The sequence below is a fragment of the Muscardinus avellanarius genome (assembly GCF_963383645.1).
Source record: "Muscardinus avellanarius genome assembly, chromosome: 13".
Lineage (NCBI taxonomy): Eukaryota > Metazoa > Chordata > Mammalia > Rodentia > Gliridae > Muscardinus > Muscardinus avellanarius.
Genome location: NC_137799.1, coordinates 20,374,762 through 20,395,275, shown reverse-complemented (window position 1 = coordinate 20,395,275; position 20,514 = coordinate 20,374,762).

The window sequence follows — 20,514 nt, the reverse complement described above, 5'->3', positions numbered from 1 at the left end:
AAGTCCATAATTCCAATGAGGAAGTAGGAATAGAATCATTCATTCATTTATCGAGCAGAATAGAGAACTGTGTTATAGGCACTCTGGCAGCTATAAATATGAATAAAATAAAGTATATACTCTTAAAGGAATTTTACAATTCTTTAGGGACAGTTCAACATGTACACACTCAAGAAATAAGAGACATATATAGACTGCTTTTATAAATTGTGTCTTAAACTAATACTTTCAGTTGAAAATATTTATTTAAATTAAACTTCCTAAAAAAAGTCCAGTAAATAAAACTGATTATAAAGAACCTGCTATGGCTGAAGTGGGAAAAGAGTCTGGTGACCCAGTCATTAAGGACTCCTCTGCCCACTCTCTCTCCAACACACAGTAGTTTTTGGACAGAGATTTCCTTAATAATATATAAAGCGCTATTTTTCAATATTCATAACTGACTTATTGAAAGCACTGATGTTTAGATAGAAATGGAAAGTAACTTTTCTTTCTCATTGTTACCTCTTTACCTTGTTTTATAAGTCTACAGAGTTTTTCCTATACTCTTTATTTATATCTCAGGGGATTATTATACCTTCTTGGATCCTTTTCATGTCTCAATATATAAATATGTTTTACAGGTACCAAAATTTCCAGTTCAATGTAAAACTAAAGTCAGTCTCAGCCAGACAAAAACATTTCCATATTGTTGAAAATAACAATGTTTATTTTTTATAAGGCTGAATAATAATCACTCATATATATTAATATATATGTATATATATTCATATATAGAGTATACTATTATATTAGTGTAATGTACTAGTATAATTGTACACACATATATAAGCATATACACATACATAGGTACATATATATGTGGCTGGGGATGTAGGTCATTGGTAGAGCTCTTGCCTGGCATGTGTGATGCCTTGGGTTTGATTTCCATCCCTGGAAAAATACACACACACACACACACACACACGCACGCACATCATAATTCCTTTAACCATGCTCTGTTGGTACAGTAAGCATAGGTGTACAGATATCTTTATGAGGAAGAAATTTCATTTCCTCTGGTTATATGTCTGGAAGAGGGATTGTGGGTCATGCAGATAGCAGTCTTGCCATTTGCAGCAATTTGAATGAACCTTGAAGGCATTATGCTAAGCCAAAGCAGCCAAACTTCCTATGAAAAACACTGTATGACCTCATGATATGTAGAAACTGATATAAAACTGGAATACAAAGAAACACAGAATAAAATGGTGTTTACTGGTGCAGTGGTGAGGGCAGGGGAAATAGCAAGATGCAAGTCAAAAGGTTGTCGCAAAGTTAGCAGTGCGATGAATAAGTCTAGAGTTCTAGTGTACAAATGAAGACTGTAGTCCAAGATATTGTGTTATATATATTATTTGCTTCATGATCTGTATCAATATAAATATATCAGAACCTCATGCTGTCTACCTTCACTGTATATGCAAGAACAAAAACTCTCTTCTTTTCCAAGCTCTGGAAAGACAGAGATGGGCACAGACACTTGCCATTATCCTCTTCACTGTTTTCCTACTGTGTCTTTCTACTCCTCTTTCCATCAGTACAGCTCCTTAGACTCTTCCCTGGATGGTCAAGATGTGGTGAGAGAGGAAAACAGCAAAAGACATCTCACTTGTCTTGCAGGGCTGCTGCACACAGTGGTATAGGTTATCTACTGCCCGAGGGTCAGCCCATAGAGCAAGCAGCAAGGAACTGAGCTCACTCCACCAGTGTAGCCAGAGGCTGCCTCCACCTGGAGGAAGAAGGTGGTTGTGTATATGATTCAAAAAAAGTTGTTTTATCACATAGTTCTTTGCTGCCTCCTCCAGGAGGAAGATGAATCTTTTGTTTTAATTTTTCCACAAGGTTATATAAGCAGAGGCCACCGTTCTGTTCAGTACAACGCTGATCTTGTCTTGAATGTGGGAGGTGAGATGCATGAGGCTTTTAGGAGTTCTCTGCCTTTGGGAGGGGGTCTTCGTGTGATCAGAAGTTCTGCTACTTCAGTTCTCCCATACAGGACCCTTTGATTGGAGATCCTTGGTTCCGATATTCCTCTGGCTGCAGACTTAAGGGCAGTCTCTTCCTCCAGACGGTTTCTGTTGAGTCTGCATACTGCAGGCAGGCTTTGAGCAGAGTCCTTTGGAGATGTAGGCAGGCTTGCTCTCCTGCCTTTCCAGAGGACTCATGTTCCTTTCCCCATCACAGCCAGAAGTGTGACAATAGCTTTCTTCACCTGCAGCTGCCAAACTCATTCAGCAAATCTTTCCTTATTAGTCCTATTCAGACGGAAGCCAACTTCTTGCCTTCATATTCACTAAATCCCAGGGTGAAGATAGTATTCTCTGGAGCCTTCTTCCACCGGATCAATCCTCTGAGTGTGTCTAGCACTTTTCCTGCATTTACAATGTGGGGAATATGCCAAATGCCGAGCCTAGTCCCAAAGCCCTTCCTTTTTCTACACCAACAGGTGGCAGTGGATTCTCTGGGCTTTTGGAACACACACTGAGGCTCACAGGCCTCAGGGTAGCCGTTGGTACCTGATGCCTAATGACATGAGTATATATGGTTTGGTACCAAAGTTTGAGAGCCTCTCATTTAAAGTATGATTCATTTGGCACCCGGGGGATCCTGCCTGACACCTCAAATACATAGATATAAACTCTAGATGTCATCTGTGTTAGTGTCTTATTGCTGCTATAACAAATTAATATAAACTCATGAATTAGGACTACATAGATTTATTACCATTCTGCTTTGAAGGTTGCGTCTGAGAAAAGGGTCTTACAGGAATAAAATCTGAGGTATCAATAGACACTTTTACACATTCTGGAGGCCCTGAGGGAGAATCTGTTTCCTTGTCTTTCATAGTTTCTGGAGACTGCCTGAATTCTTTGGCTCATGAACCCAAGTCACTCCTGTTCTCACCCTTACAATCATATTACTTCATCTTTGACCTTGACCTCCTAGTGATCCTTATATAAGGATTCCCGTGATTGCAATGAACACACCTGCATGACTCAAAATAAACTCCCCCACACTCATGGTCATTAAAGTAATTACACTTGGCCAGGTGTGGTGGCACACACTTGTAATCCCAGCTTTTGGGAGGTGGAAACGAGAGGATTGTGGTTCACAGACAGCCTTAGCTACTTAGGGACGCCCTTCACAACTCAGTGAGACCCTGTCTCAAAAATAAAAAGACTAAAAAAAGGGCGGGGGGTATAGCTCAGAGGTATGATGTCCCTGATTTCCATTCCTGATACCGCAAAAAATAAATAAATAAAAAAGAGTAATTACACTTGAAAAATCCTTTTTGCCATTAGATAGCATCTTCACAGGATAGGAAACGAGGGCACGGACATCTTTGGTGAGGGCTATTTCTTTTCTTATCACACCATCCTTAATAGAAGAACATATACAAATAAAATAAAAACTATTACAGATATAGGCCTTTTAGAGAGCAAATGGGTAAATTACTTAAAGCACGTCAGCTCTCAGTTTCTTCATCTACATAAAGAAAATAATAAAAGTACCTGCCTGATACAGTTATGAGTATTAAAAGAACGAATACTTTCAAATATACGGAGAAGAGTGCTCATTATAGTAAGTGCTACATAAATGTTTTTTTTTAAAGCAAATCACGAGGGAGCACTCTCTACTTTGCAGTGTTGATGTGGGATCCAGCTGCTTCTTATTTGGCCAACACTGTGTTACACAGTCCAGGATTAATAGCAGCAGGGGCTTAATAACTTAATGGCTGCTAATAAATCTCTGAAGTGAATATGATATAATATTATATATATTTACTATCTTTCTGAAAAATAGTCTACCATATTAATTGTTCTCATGTGGAATTATGAGTGATTTTCATGTTCTGTGTACTTGATCTATATCCTGTGTTTTCTTCAATTGACCTATATAACAGTTATATTCAGAGAAAAATAAACCTTGTGTGGGACTATATTTCTGTTGTATGTCTGTGTGTATGTGCATATATATGTGTATATATATGTATGTGTACATATACATGTAGGCATTCATAGATATGTGTATATTTATTTGTATATATATTTTCTCCATATATATATATACATATATACACACATATACATATATATATATATATATGATTAGATTCATTGTCATTGGATAAAAACAAGGAAAATGCTTTTATACTCTGCTCAAGTCACATAAATTAAGCCAATACAAAAAGTATTTAATAGAGCTAAGCATGGTGGTACATGCTTGAAATCCCAGTACTTGGAAAGCTAAGATGGGTAGATGACAGGTTCACAGCCAGCCTCAGAAAATCAGTGAGGTTCTATTTCAAAATAATAAAATTAGGCTTGAGAGTAGTTCAGGGGTAGAATTTTCTTGGGTTCAATTCCCAGTAGCGTGCACGCGCACGCACACATACACACACACACACACACACACACACACACACACACACACAGTTATTTAATGGCCTTTCTTTGACTATTATATACAATCTAGAGAACAAAAAAATAACATTCAAGATGTTTCAGAAATTAGCTGGAGAGTCACCCTTTGACCCTGCAGTTCTTCTCATCCCCCTGGTCTTGAGAGTCAATGCAGTAGACACTCTTTAGCAGGTGACACAATAATCTCTGCAGAGCTTGTTGGTTCTGAAACTATTAATAATGAGTTGTCTTTGCTCTCAGGTAGTTAATCTAAAAGAAGCAGCAGAATCTTGCACAACAAAGAATAATGCAATGCTCCAAATTTCACTTTTGCTAATAGTTTTTACAATCTAATGCCATGAGAGACCAGAGGAAGGTCTAATTGGTCCTAATAGGGTCAGGGTTAGTGTTCCAGATGTGCAACCTGTGCGTTTGGTGTCCTACTCTTAAAAAGGCTCTGCAATTAAATTTATTGCTCCAGTGCTGCTGTTGTTTTGGCATCTTTAATCACGCCTAAATGAGGGGGCCAGATTTTCACTGCCCAGATTCCCCACAAATTATGTAGCTAGTCTTAAAATAGGGGCTTGAGGGTTATTAGTTGTGGGAAAATTATAAGTGAAAGATTCAAATATGTTGTCAGTGACAAATCATTTCTCTTTTTTTTTTCTTTTTGTGATACTGAGGATTGAACCCAGGGGCATTCTACCTCCCAACTCCTCCTAGCTACACCCCCAGCACTATGTTTTGTTCTTTATATTGAAACAATAAGTTGCAAAGGGCCTCACTAAGTAGCTGAGGCTGGTTGTGAACCCGAGATCCTCCTATCTCAGCCTCCCAAGTACTGGGATTACAACTGTACACCACCAGGCCCAGCTGTGACAAATCTTAAATGAAATAAGCAGATCTACAGGGCTTCATCTCCTCCCATGCTTTGGATACCATGCAAAGTACTACAGGAATAGAGATAAGTAGGTAGATAATGATGAAATACAGGGAGAGGGAGAGAGAGAGAGAGAGAGAGAGAGAGAGAGAGAGAGAGAGAGAAATATATTTGCACACACCTAACATTTTACCATATTCATAACCACTTTGCTTTTCTTCACCCACCATCCACCTGTCCTTTATTATTTATTACAGCAGCTATAGTAAAAACTAAGGTTTTATAGGAGTTTTATTTCCCCTTCCTTTTCTCCTTCCTCCCTCCCTCCCTTCCTTCCTTCTCTCTCTATTCTCCCTAGATCCCTTCCTTTTTTTTTCTTCCTTTTTGTTACTTTCAATAAAGGTCTTAAATTGTTTAGGCCAATTTCAATGGGCATCTTAAATTGTTTCAGTGTGTGTTACACACACACACATACACACACACACACACACACACACACACACACATACACACACACAATGATGGTTCTGGAACATACTCTGAGAAACACTGCTCACATCTTATCCCTTAGCTAATGGAACCCAAAACTGAAACTCAGAATGAGAAAGTGACCTTTCTAAAATTCAAATGTGAGCTGGGCGTGGTGGAGCATGCTTGTAATCCCAGCGCTTGGGAGGCAGAGATCGTGTAGGTTTGAAGTCAGCCTCGGCTACTTAGTGAGGCTCTCAACAACTTAGTGAAACCCTGTTTCCAAATAAAATATAAAATAAGTCTGGGAGTATAGCCTGGAGGTAGAAAGCCCCTAGGTTCCACTCCTAGTACCACCAAAATAAAATAAAATAAAATTCAAATGTGATTTGATAACAATTTTAGAGAAGAAAAGTTCATGTCTAGAGATTCCTACTTAAGAACCTTTGAAATATACTTTCTATAAATGATTTAAATGCAAGCCTCCAACAGGGCTCCATCAGGCCTAGTAAAATTCCTTAGGGAAGTGCAGTGTTTGGGGCAAAGTACACTGTTTTTATCTTCTAATCTGACTATGGATATCAAACCTAGGTGAACATGTAGAAATATATCAGAAGGGAAAGAAGTGAGAAAAAACAACTGATAGTCCTGATCTGGTGTGCACATGAGTAGGAAGGTCTCCAGGTGCCCACTCTGCTCCCACTAGACAGAGCCTCACATGTTAAAGGGAATGCAAACATACTCAGGTCCTCCTCCTCAATCTTGGCTCAGCCGCCTTCAGTGGAGCTTAGAGGTGGAAATATCATGGGCATTAAATGAGAAGTGAGAGTTAATGATGGAATAGCTTCCACTGACATTATGTGCATATGGGAGAATACCGATGCCAATGTCAATATTCTGTATGGGGAGGGAGTGGGTGGGAAGCACAGCAAGTACTGTGTGCATGCATGTCACTATCATTAAGAACCACATTATGACGTGAATCTATAACGTACCAGGAAATGTATTAAAATGGGAAGAGATGGAATTTTTGCTTTAGCCCTGTTCAGGATGGGTGAACTGAGGCAAACTGTCTCCTTCAGCTCTCTGTGAATTGATTTTAAGGTGTGTGCAAAAACATAGTAACAAATGCACAGGGCTTGTAGTCTAGTGACAAGTGAACAACATATTCTCTAAAGTCCGAATACTGAGCTCAAATCCTGACTCCTTTTTTTTTTTTTCCATGGTGTTTGGAATTGAACCCAAGGGCATTTTACCTCCAAAAATACCACAGCCCTATTTTATTTTTTATTTGGAAACAGGATTTCCCGAAGTTGCTGAAAGCCTCGCTAAGTCCAACTTTGAACCTGCAATCCTCCTTTTTCAGCCTCTCAAGTACTGGGATTATAAATGTGTGTAACAATGCCCAGCCTCTATTCCTCTGATTAACAGCTGTGATTGAACACATTACCCTCTCTGAGAGAATAATTTGAATTATGATCATCCTTACCTTTGGGTCATTGTGGAGACTAAATAAGATAATAGATTACACATCATTGACTAACCAATATGCTCTTGGGAAAGATGCAATGCTTATTAGTTATGTGAAGGACTGGGAAGATTCTTAATAAACCAGCAGGCACACAATTTTCTTTTAAGTGGTGGAAAAAATAGAGAAGCCTGAGAAAAATGTAGTCACACAATGCATTGTGCCTGGAGTATCATGTGTGTGTCCTACCAAGCATGAATTCTGAGCCCAGTGAATTTCCACTGTTGGAGAGAAGTGGGAATGGTAGACCAGATTAAGATAATTGTTTTCCTTGGAAGCCAAAGAATCAAAGTTTGCCTCCAGCAACTCGATGACTCCAATTCAATCCCCAAATCCCACTGAAATCATGAATGAAACTTAAAAGCCATGAGAGAAGAAAAGGAAGAATTGAGAACAGAAGCCAAAACACTCCAGGCTGTAGTTTCATCCTCTTCTGCCATCTCTCCGCCCTGGCTTTGCCCCACACCTCTGTAAGCTTTTTTTCTGTACCTTTCAGGGTCAAAAAGTCTTGCCTCTTGTGGTTTGCTGTGGAAAGCTTTTCTTTATTGGCAAGTGCAGGTAAAGGGGATGCATGAGCAGGGCACTGAGAGGAAGACCCCAGAGGAATAAGTCCCAGACTGTATGTGCAAAGATCACAGCTCTTGGTTGAGGCCTTTGCTACACCACTGCAAACTCCTTATGTGACTTACATGTGTTTCCACCAGGCTGGGTCATATCAGGGCTCCAGTGTCAATGTCACAAGTTTTCAGACCTGGTTAATATAGATCATGCCAAGAACTTTAGGGTTAATCTGTTGGGAATGTCAGTTTCAATCTCTATAAAATGGGACAGGATGCACAAAAAGCATAGCTCTACACTTAGTAAATTATGTCTTTTTTATTTTCCATTTTCTTTTCCTCCTCATTCCTTTTATCCTTTTCTTCAACATTTTAATTTTCATTTTACATCACTTTTCTTTCCCTCTCCTTTGATTCTTCATTTCTGCTATTCAAAGCCAGCACCACACACTTCAGCATCTTTGTCTTCCCTAAGCTGTGTACATAAATGCTTAGTGGTTACTTGTAAAATGAAGAAAGAAATAAACCCTTCAACAGTTCTTTATGTACCAGGAAGCACTGTCATATTGGTGTTTGAGTTAGTGGGCACTAGCTAGTATAATGCAATCACTTGTATCCTCTTAAAGCAAACTTACAGCCTTACAGAGGTGACTACTGATTATTAAGAAAAAGCACATCCCACTCCACCAAATCAACATACATGAGTAGATATTCCATTTGAAGTGATAATATGTACTTCACAAAAAATTAGGGTACCATGAGAGAATAAAGATAAGGTAGACACTATAGAACTAAGGTGTCAAGGAAAGAATTTTTGAAGAAAAGGCTTTTAAGGGACACTAAAGGTTGAGAAATATGTTATGAGTAAGTCAGTCCTTAATGCTATTGCTTATGTGGTTAGCCCTTTTAGAATTTCCTCTCTTGCCTCCTTTCTTCATCTAAGGCCCTCACAGTCCTTTAATGTAAATGTCACAGATTTCACAAGCCCTTCTAGTCAGCCCACCTCACCCATTCTAAAAACATTAAGGTTTACCCATAAGCATGGATTTTGTTATGCCTCATCATCCTATGTATGGCATGTATTAAAAAAAACTTCAAATAAAAATTTTTATAGGAGTCTTATAAATTTTTATAAGATTTAACTGGTGTCCTAGATATGCTGTGATGGGACACAATGGATTTTAATTATATCAGTTCATATTCAGCAAACACGTTATAAGAAATAGTTGATTTTATTTGCAATGGCAAATCCATCAGTGTTCTTTATATCTGAATGAGGTAGGCTCAAGTTTTCTCAGATAACCCTTATGGAGATGTATTTAGTCGTTATAACCTGAGGAGTGGTCAGAAACATTCTACCAGCAACCTAGTTCTATCAGATAAAATACTGGAACAAAGAAATTTGCTAAAACCATGCAAAATTTTAAAAGATTAGCAATTTAGCAGAAATAAAAAAGGAATGGATTTAAAGATGGAAGACTTATGCTTGCATCTTATTTCTATATAAATAATAATAATTAATAATAATAATAATAATAATAATAATAATAAACTTAGGCTAATCCCTATGCTTTATAGAACTATTTGTATTGGTGCACTGTAGTCATATATCTTAATGAGGTACAGGATGGTAGAGGCATACATGCAAAAATCACTCATTTAACCCTTCTCTGGTTCCTACCCTATTCCCTCCTTGCTCCCTCCTTCTCGTGTTTGGCTTAGTGATTAATTTTAATGTTTGTGAATGTATGTCACGTAGATTATAGAATTTCTCTCTCCCCCTCCTATTCCCCTCAGGTTGTCTTATTTGCTCATCTATGGTTTCTCCTTCTTCATCTAGAATTACTTCTATGACCCTTTTTCTCCCTAGCTTCCACATATTAGGGATTGCATTCGGTTTTTGAATTTTGTGACTGCTGGCAAAACTGGTTAATAATATGCAGAAAAATGGAAAAAAAAGCACGATTTCATCCTTCACAAAAGTCAACTTAAGGTGGATCAAAGACTGGAAAATTAGACCAGAGACCTTGTAACTCCTTGAAGAAGTCATAGGTCCAAAACTTCAACACAAAGACACAGGCAAAAACTTTCATAATAAGACCCAAAGGCACACAGATTTAATACATGGGATTGTATTAAACTGAAGAGCTTCTGTAAGCAAAGAAAACTATAAAGAACCTCAACAGAGAGGAGACAAAATGAAAGAGAATCTATGCCAACTACTCCTCTGATGGAGGACTAATATCTAGAATATATAGAAAGCTTAAACTGATAACTAAAACAAATAACCCGATCAAAAAAGGGCAAGTGAATTAAGTAGACACGTCTTCACAACAGAAGAAATTCAAATGTCCAATAAATGTATATACCACATAAGATGTTCCAGTCCCTGTGCAAAGAACTTTAGGAACAACACCCTGTTTATTTCCTACAATAGTCCTATTAAGGAAACATAGTTATTAGTTTCACCTTATTTTAGAATTAAGGAAAGTAAGGCTTGGGAAAGTTAGACAACTTTCCCAAATTACAATGCAGAACTGCACCTGGGTGGTTTAATTCAACAGCCCACAGTAAAATCTCATCTGTAAATGTGGCCACAGTTTGCAATGATGTTTTTATCATAAGTTTGGGGAAGGGATTCATCGTCAATGGCACTGAAAGTGTCTCTGTTTAAAGGATCTGTTCTTTTACTGCTGGGGAAGAACTAGAGAGAATACCTGGAAGAGATGTGTGAAGAACTGGAGTCTGCAGAAATTCTGTTTCCTGGATTCCTTTCCCTTCGTCTCAAACTCCCATCCTGCAATTCTTTGCTTATTTATAGAAGATGTTCCCAAAGGGAGCAGCTCCGTATTCTGCCTTACAGATTGCAAAGAGAGATAAATAACACATTCCTCATTCTCTTACTCGCTGGGGAAATTGGGGGCTGTGTTTACATCGCTTCCTTGGTATTTATCCTCCTGCTGGCTGTTCCAGCCCCTCTATTTCATGTTGTTATTTTACTTCCATTAGGGGAGCAGAGAAAACATGAGAAGCCATTCTGATCCACACCAATCCTCAGAGGGCATTGCTCGGTCAAAGTCAGTATCTTCTCCCTTGTAATTTTCCTTACAAACATCTCATTCAAGAGGCATTTTCTGAATACTAATGCCCTGATGATGGTAAAAATCAATCAATCTCTCTCTCTCTCTCTCTCTCTCTCTCTCTCACGCAAACACACACGAACACCAAAACAAAACAGAAAGAAAATGAGAGAAAAGAAAATCAATTGCATGCTTGATTCATTTCATGTTTATTTCCTTCTGGATTTCCTTCCTGGGCTCCTGGGAATTGCCTACTTAGCAGTTAGAAAGGGCCCATTGGATCACTACAGATTTAATGTGGCATTCCCGTCTTCTGTGGCTTTTCGTCCTTGGGAAGGAGCTGGACTTTATTGAGAAAACTTCTGAACATATGACCCTCCATTTTTATCCACCAGGTCCATGGAGACATCAATATAGTTCATTTTATACGGGAGGCAAATGAGATTATTTGTTATTTTTTAGTGTTTTTCTAAAAATGACAATTTTACTTCAAGGAAACCCTGTAGTTGGTCAAAACAGTTTTGATCTTTTGAGGCCTTATTTGGTTCAATTTTCTTTACCCTGGCCATTCAACAAAAGGCAAACATGCACTGAGCATTTAGCATTGTGCCAGAGCATATTTTATGTGTTATTCCATTTAATATTCTTAAAACTTTGAAAAATAAAAATGCCCTAATTTTATAGGTAAATGAAGATTCAAAATACAGTTATGATCAGTAGTTTCTTGTAATTCCAGCTACCCACGAAGCTGAGACAGTAGGACCACATGATCAAGGTCAGTCTGGGCAACAGAGACACTATCTGGAAGAAAGGAAAGAAACAAGGAACAATTCTAATTCAGAGATTTTGAGGAATCTTGGTAGATCATTGTTACAGATTTTTGACCTTATGGTATGTTTTAAAAGGCAATGCAGTACAGTTAATATCAACAAAGTTCAGCATATTACATTGGAATCTGTTACAAAGTTTATCTTAAGAAAAAATATAGCCAGGTGTGCTGGTGCACAACTGTAATCCCAGTACTCAGGAGACCAAGACAGGAAGATCAAAGGTTTGAGGATAGTCCCAGCAATGTAGTGAGGCTTTCAGCAACCTAGAGAGACCTTGTTTCCAAACAAAAAAATACAAAGGGCTGAAGGTATAGCTCAGTGGTAGAATGCCCTGGACTCAATCTGCAGTATAAATAAAATAAATAAATAAATAGGAACCTTTCTGAATCATACTTTTATTCCTACTGTGGTGTTTCTCTAAAATGTGTAAAATTTGGAGAAAAAAATGGGAGAGAGAAATTCTGGCTCCACCACTTACTAATGATGTGTCTTAATTCAACTTCCACAAAAGTAGTGCTTGAGATGAAGAATCCTGCACATGGTAATTGTTAAGGACACATCTCAGAAGCAATTGGTAAAGGAAAAATGGGATAGGAAAGGATAAAGTTAACCCTAGATGAAATTATGGGTGAAGCCCAAGCCAATCTGATCCTATGGGAAGCTCTGGGGCTTGCTGCTCTTCAAGATGCTCTGATTCAGGGTCAGAGAGTTGGGCTCATCCATTATGAAAACCCATTTGTCATTGGTAAGGGCCACTTGGGGTAGCACAAATTTCAGAGAGTTCTGGCTCATTCCTCATGCTGGGTAAGTGCCTTGAGATCACAAGGGCCAGAGACAATGTTGAGTGCACCACTCCATGGGACTGGATATAACATGTTATTTTTCTTTCTTATTTATCCATCTCTAAAATGGGCCAGTTAAATTCCATGCGCAGTTCCAATTTTTACAATCGATCCACCTGTCATTTTTATAAACAATAAGAAATACATTTCCCCCAGTTGAACTTTGGCCAGGGATCCTGATTTTACACAGTAACATTTCTCATACTGCTATACCAGAGCTTGCTGTAGAAGAAGGCATATAAATATCTAACAAAGGAAGAAACAAATTATAACCAGTTGAGTTATTCATCAATTGTTGGATAAGTTGTATTCATGCTATCAGATTAATATACTATTTATATAATCAAAATGTTCTTTATTTTGGCAATGTGCTTGATACACTTACTATAGTATAATCATTATAAAAATACCAATAAATGCAGAGAATGTAAGATTAATTTTATGAAAAATGATGAAAAGATATAGATACATTTACTTAAGAAAAAAAAGACAACATGACATGCCCTAGACCAAGGTGTTCCTTCCCAGTTCCCAATCTCCCCTAAGTATTACTGTGAACACATCACTGTTGAGGATTGTTACAGGATGAGTCATTCCCTGCTCCATCTATATGTCCTCCAAATGCCTCACACCATCTTGAAGACATGGCTAAGCAATAGCCTGCCCACCAGGTTAAAACAAACCAGATCTGAGGTCTGAGTAACATATGAGTTTGAGAATTTAATATAAAACTCTCACTTCCCATTCAACCTCATGCTGAAAATGTAACATAAACCGTATTTCACCAAGAAGATAGTTACCCATTGTATAATACCATTTATATGAAATGCTCCAACTATGCAATTATATAGATATAAAGTATATCAATGGGCTGGAAAACAATGGGGAATAACTTCTAATGAATCCAAGATTTTCTTTGGGCAGGATAAGCATATTCTAATATTAGATTATGGCGTTGGTTACAAAACTCTAAATACACTAGAAGCCTTAAACAAGTAATCTTTATGCATATAAATTATATCTCAATCAGCTATTGCAAATTGACAGTGAAAATAAAAAATGTCTTATATATAAATTTAAAATTTTCTCTAGAGGGGATACCCTTTAATCTTTTTGTCCCAATGGATTCTCCCAGACAGAAATCTCACTGAAGATGAGCTCACGGTCTTGAATTACAAACCACACAAGAAAATAACTCAACAGGAGTGGAAGCAGGCATAAAAAAGGGTTTAACTCCCAAGATCCTTATTCTGACTCTACCTATGAATAGTCTCTCTGAATCATTTCTTGTCCTTTATATCAGTGGCAACAATAGTATTTACTCTATAGGATTTATTAAAAATGTTTAATAAATAGTAGCAAGTCAAAATTGAAATTATGGTTGACACATGCTGCAAAAACTTAAGTGTAATTAAGTGCCAACAAAAAGAGAAAGGAGAGACAACAGTTGAATATATATGTATAAATATATAGATTATAGAGAGATAAACAAACATAAATTAGTAATTTACTGGTGAAAAGCAGAATGTGTACACATATGGATGTGTGTTTGACTTAATGCACCTTAAATTTTAAAGGACAGCCTATCGAATTGGCAAATGACAATACTTTTTTGTATTACTCAGAGTTTGGTAAGGGAGTATAGAATGAGGTTTGTCATAAACAGGTGAAGAAATGTAAACTGGGAAACTGGAACAAATATGTATTTATTTATTTATTTATTTATTTACTTATTATCCTGGGGACTGACCAAGCTTTGCACATGCTAAGCAAATGCTCTACTACTGAGCTACATCCTCAGCCATGGGACAAACCTTTTTACTGGGCATTTGAATAAATTTTATAAAAAAGTTATACCATTTTGTAATTTCTTATTATATTGTACTATTCGAGGACAAGAGAGATGAGCTTCCTTTAGTGGGAAATGATACAGAATATATAGTAATATTTACATTAAAAAGGAGCTAAGATAACATAGCTTAAAATGGTGTGTAATTTCCAAGTTAAATTTCAAGTTCCAAATATCAAGTTCAGTCTACCTTCAAGAAAGTTGTAGCCTGGTGTGGTGGCCCATAGTAGGTGTACAATAAATCATAGCTTCTGCTATTGTATCATAACATGAAAATTATTTTTATATATGAGGGTTAACACCCTTGTTCAATATGTTTTTCAAGTTCAGGGCCTGGGCATTTATTTACTTTAAAATAGGCCACAATGTAACTTCTTATTAATGATACTAATCCTACAGAACACATACCTTGATGGGTAATTATGCCAGTTAGGACAAGACAAGATTGAGCTGGTACATTCTCTTTAGAGACCAAGTAAACATGAAGCAAACCTATTTTGTTGGCATTTCAAACCAGAGCCAGCAGCAAAAATATAGAGAAAACCATCATGATGATGCCTTGAGATTTCCTCAAAAGCAAACATACTGTGACAGAAAGTCTACCACAGTGGCTACTGTGAAAACCTCAGGATGTCCAAGCAAACTCTGAGGGCCTTAAGAATTGGAGAATCTCAGTGTCCTGTCTCTGAATGGTTAGTATCTCACAGACATTATACCACATTACCACACTACTCTCATCTGATGCCAAGAATGTGTTGGAAAAGCCAACAGGAAATGAAAACTAGCCAGTTTGAAACATTTTCTCATGCCTTTTGTTTCCCAGTGTATGCTTCCATTGATCTCTTGGTGTACTGGAGGCTGGCAAGGACAACAACAGCCTCAGGCAACATATAGTCTGAACTTGGCAGAGGCCTTTCCTGGTCAAAATGGTTCAGATTCCCATGAATGAGTAGCATAGCCATGGGAGAATCTCATCTATAGCTCTTCTGTCTACTTATTAAGAGAAAGCTATGAAAAGGGACGGTAGAAAAATGATCTGACTTGGAATTTTACTACATATGTGTTTAGAGCTCTTGAGAAAATCATCTCGTATCTCCAGAATTTTTTGTTATTTATTTATTTATTTTGGTCTCTGTAATTTTCATTTTTATTCAGTTCATTGTAAATTTTATATCATATTGGAGTTTAGAGTGTCAAACAAATGCATGTATATAGTTCTTGGTTCCCTCCCCACCAGGCTTCTTCCTCCCTTTCCAAGCATGTCTTTGATACTGGAATTGGTAGTTTTATATACATTCATAGCATTATTTCTACTACTACATTTTTATGGCTTCATCTACCATCCCTGATCCCTCAGTCACTCCTATTAAGTCTATGTTCATCTATCTATTGGTTCCCTTATATCTGAATATCTTTCTAGCTTCCAAATATTAAAAAAGACATACATCTCATTTTTTTAGATTGGCTGAGCTTTCTTAGTATGATATTCTTAAGTTCCATCCATTTTCCTGCAAAAGGAGAGATTTTTTGTGTGTGTGCAGCAAAGGAAGCCATAAAGAATCTATATAAAAAAAAGCCTACAGAATTGGAGGTCTTCACCACTGACCCATCAGACAGAATATCTAGAATATTTAAAGAGTTAATGATTCTTTACAAGTGAACTGTAATTATACATCACAGTGAGGTTCAAAGAGGTACAGGTATGCATGAACACAGAACTCACCATACATTCTTCTTCACCCCATCCCTCTTCCTCATCCCTATAAGCATTAGTGAGATTTGTCACAATACCTTTCTACATTGCCGTAGTATTACTTGAGCTCATTCTTATCTCAGTCCGCTTTTTCCCCTTCCCACTTCTCCTTTCCAACCCCCTTACGCTATTCTACTGGTTTCTCTCATCAATTATTTAAAATTTCCTCATGTGTTCCATTTTCTCTCTAGCTTCCACATATGGGAGAAATAACACAACACTTGAGTTTCTGAGACTGACTGATGTCACTTAGTATCATACTCTAAGACACTTTTCTATATTTACTAAATGGAATCAATGTCTATTTTATGGGATTAAAGTTAGAATCTCATGAAAAACATTTGTAAATATAGTTTAGAAATGTGAAATCCCACCTGCACATGGAAGGCTTGTTAGACTTACCATTTCTTTCACTAGAGGAATGGAACAAACTTCACACATATTTATTTCTAAATGTAATCTTCAACATTGGCTGGACTACATTATGGGCAACACACTATAAACAAGACCATGAAATGTTCTGTCATTGAATTCCACATATATTTTATCTCATCAAACATCTAGAAGTATGAGTTACTAAATTGAAAGATAGTGTAGTTTCTTCACAAAAAGGCTTTGTGAAAAGCTTGATCAAAATGGAGAGCCTTCTAAACATCTGTAAGGCCCTGGTTTGCATCCCAAATACCAAAGATCCAAACAATATTACAGCATCATGGTAATTCCCTATCTCAATATGTGATGCTGCTGCTATTTAGTTCTGCAAACTGACCTAGAGACACAGCACCTGTGTCAGTTAGGGTACTTTTTTTCTTAAGGCCTTAAATAAGTAGATGAGCTCCCACCAAAGTTATATATAATAATATGCTTTATTGAAAGTCAATTTATTTAATAATATATGTATATAATTTGAAGTACTAGGGATAAACCCAGGGTCATTTTACCTCTGAGCTACATGCCCAGCCCTATTTTTTATACTTTATTTTAAAACAGAGTCTCACTGAATTGCAAAGGGCCTCACTAAGTAGCTGAGGCTGGCCACTAACCACAATTCTCCTCCCAAATGCTGAGATTATAAGTGTGTACCACCATACCAGGCTTGTACCATATTTTTGAATGCCCTTATGGCAGCATCCAGACTAATGTGTATTCAAGTCAAATTGACCCACTAAATTAACCATCACAGCTCCAAACACTGTTGAGGGTCTCTAGATAAAATGGACTAGGGAATTGTTTGGAAAAAAGAGAAAATAGAAAATGTGGGCATGGTGGTGCAGGTTTATAATCCTAGTACTTGGAAGCCTGAAGCAGGATTGCAACATTGAGGGTAGCTTTCAGTAGCTTAGGGAGATCCTCAGAAACTTAGTGAGGCTCTGCTTCATAATAAAATATAATATAGGGTTGGGGTTGTAGCTTGTAGATAGAATGCCCTTGAGTTTAATCCCCAGTATGAAAGAGAAGAAAAAGAAGAGGAAGAGGAAGAGGAAAAGGAAGAAGAAAAGAAGGAGGAGGAGGATAAGAAGGAAGAGGATGACGAGGAGGAGAAGAGAAAAAAGAAGAAGAGAAAGTACATGATCATTGACCTCTGGTATCTAAAAGGCAGTTGCTAAGAGATATTCACTTGTATAGAGCACAAATAACCTAAAGATGACCAGGAAGTGCAGTTAAAGAGAGAAGCCCAAAATCAGAATAAAAATGGCCATTCTATTAGCTGCAGGACTTGAGTGCTAGATGCTTTAATGCAGGCTTCAAACGAAAGCTGAGCAGTGTTTTCCCATAGTACAACATTCTATGGTGTCAAATAATACTCTAAATCACTTAGAGCATTCTAAATTCCCTGTTCATTACCCTGCAATGTACTTTTCCTTGAATGAGGCCACAGAGCAACTTCTTCAGGAAGCAAATATAAATATTTTGATTTTTCAGCAGTTCTATGATTTTTCCTGTTAGGGGCAATGGTTCTTCAAGGTGCTGAATATGACCTAAGATTCACTTTAAGTATTATTTTTACATTATCATGATAGAGTAGGACTGCAGAGTAAAAGATGGCATTATATTCCTAAATGAGCATCCCCTTTCTCTGATGTACTCTTTACTATATAATTTTAAAATCTGGAATTGTTTTAATTGCATTTTAATTTTATGCATTCAACTATAAGGGAAATAAGTAAATATAATTATCTACCCATGTAATTCAAATTTTCCAGGGTTCTGTTTTGTCTTTGACCCATTATCTAACCTTAAGAAAGTTAACAGTGATGTAGCTCAGTTTCCTATCTAAAAAATACATAGGTTGATTTTATTTAATAGGTCAATTTTTAGGGTCTCTCTAGATTTTACCTTTGGTAACATGTATTCTAAATCACCTTCAAAGATTTCATACAGTTATACTAGAACCCAATTCATTGATAACTCCTTATATAACATGGGGATGACTAATATTTTATGATTGCAAGTCAAATCTTCTATGACATCAGAGTTTTGTGGATGAGTGTTGGCCAGTGTTTTATCCTGGTATCACAAAAAAGGAAGAAAAAAAAAAACCTGCACTTTGACTCAACCCATTTTTAAAGAAAAAGCATTCAATGGGCCATTTCATTTTTTTCCCTTCTTTTAGAAAGCATTTGGAGATAATATTGTTTTCCCTGGGTACTTATTTAATAGGGAAATTATTCCTAAACACTCTCATTGGATGATTCTAAATGCATTTACTCTCTTACCCCATGCTACCTGTCTTCTTTTAATGTGTATGTTTGTGGGGTCCTTCTACTTGCAGAGTAAAATTACCAATGGATGAGAAAATGAAAATGTCTGCTCTGCTCTCAGATGCTGGCAAGCGTGTACCTCACATTCCTTTCTGCTGCTGGACAATTAGGTACAACTAGAGGCAGAATTGTTTCACCTTTGACTAAGACACTTTTCTTGGTAGTGAATGAACAAAATGTACAAAACAGAGGTCTCTGTATCCATCACTCACTCTCATTAGAAATAGCTATCCTTTAAGAAACAGGATTGGCAGAAATCTTTTTTGGCTTTTAAAAATAATTATTGGTACATTGTAATCATACATAATTATGAGATGCAGAATGGTAGAGGCATCTCAACTAGTTGAAAACTCTAATGGTTTTGATTTCCAAAAGCTTTGGCTATGTTGGAGGCATTTTAAATAATGAATTCTGTCTGTGTTGCTATAAGCATGAGGAGGGGGAGAAGAAGGAAGCTACTCCTACTTCATTCACTTCCTAAGTGAATGAAGACTATAGGCACCCAAGCATTCATCTACAGCACTGAATTAGATTCAGTCTTCAAATCAGCACCAGTGCACTTACTAAAAGTTGAGCATAGATTATCAGAAAAAAGGTCTGGAAACACCTAGTCCAGATTTGTTAAGAAATACCATGCCTCAGATACCAGGATGGCATAGTATTAGTAAGCACACTATTATTTGCTGAGCACTGACCGTATGTAAGGCATCATGGAAAGCAATTCACAAAGAAGAATTCCATCCTCATGAAATATTTCTGGGCTTGGTAATTTTCCATTTTTTATCTGATAAGGAAACGAACTCTGAGGCCAGATCTATACATTTAAAAACTGAAGCCTCAGGGTTCAAACTGAGTTGAACTGGGTTCAAGGTCTATTTCTCTCACCACTTCATGGTCAACAAGCTTTGAAGACAGATATACATCTGGTTAGAAAAGGCAATCCAATAATGAATGTCTTCTGTACCTAAGGAATAATCTCATATTTATCAGGATTAATTTTCTTACCCATAAAGTATAGATAGTGTAGTTGTCTCATAGAGTGGCTATTGCAATTAATTAGCAATATTCTGGAGTATTGGCTTAAGTATCTGATATAAATAGGGCCTTAAAATTGATGGTACTTCCCCTTTCTGGAGACATTTAAATAGGATGGCTACTTAATGGACATGTTAGAGAATATCATTGCCCACCTGGGGGAGAGAATTGGATAACACAATATTCCCAATGTTTTCTAGCCCAGTGCTTCCATGATACCATTAATTATTTGCTCAGAATGACAGAAACATACTCTCCCTGCCTCCTAGCGCAGGGATCTTACTTCGTCTTCAGATTTATCAGAAATCATGAATTCTTGCCCAAATTTTCTCCCAATAGAGAAGTTTCAATTTCATTAATATCTACTTATAAAAACAAAACAAGCCCTTAGACTGAAAATTTAATGAACTTTAAATTTCCCTGGAAAAAAGAGAGACAACAATGTGGTGGAGAGGGAGCTGTTCTAAAGCATAGATGTCAGGGTC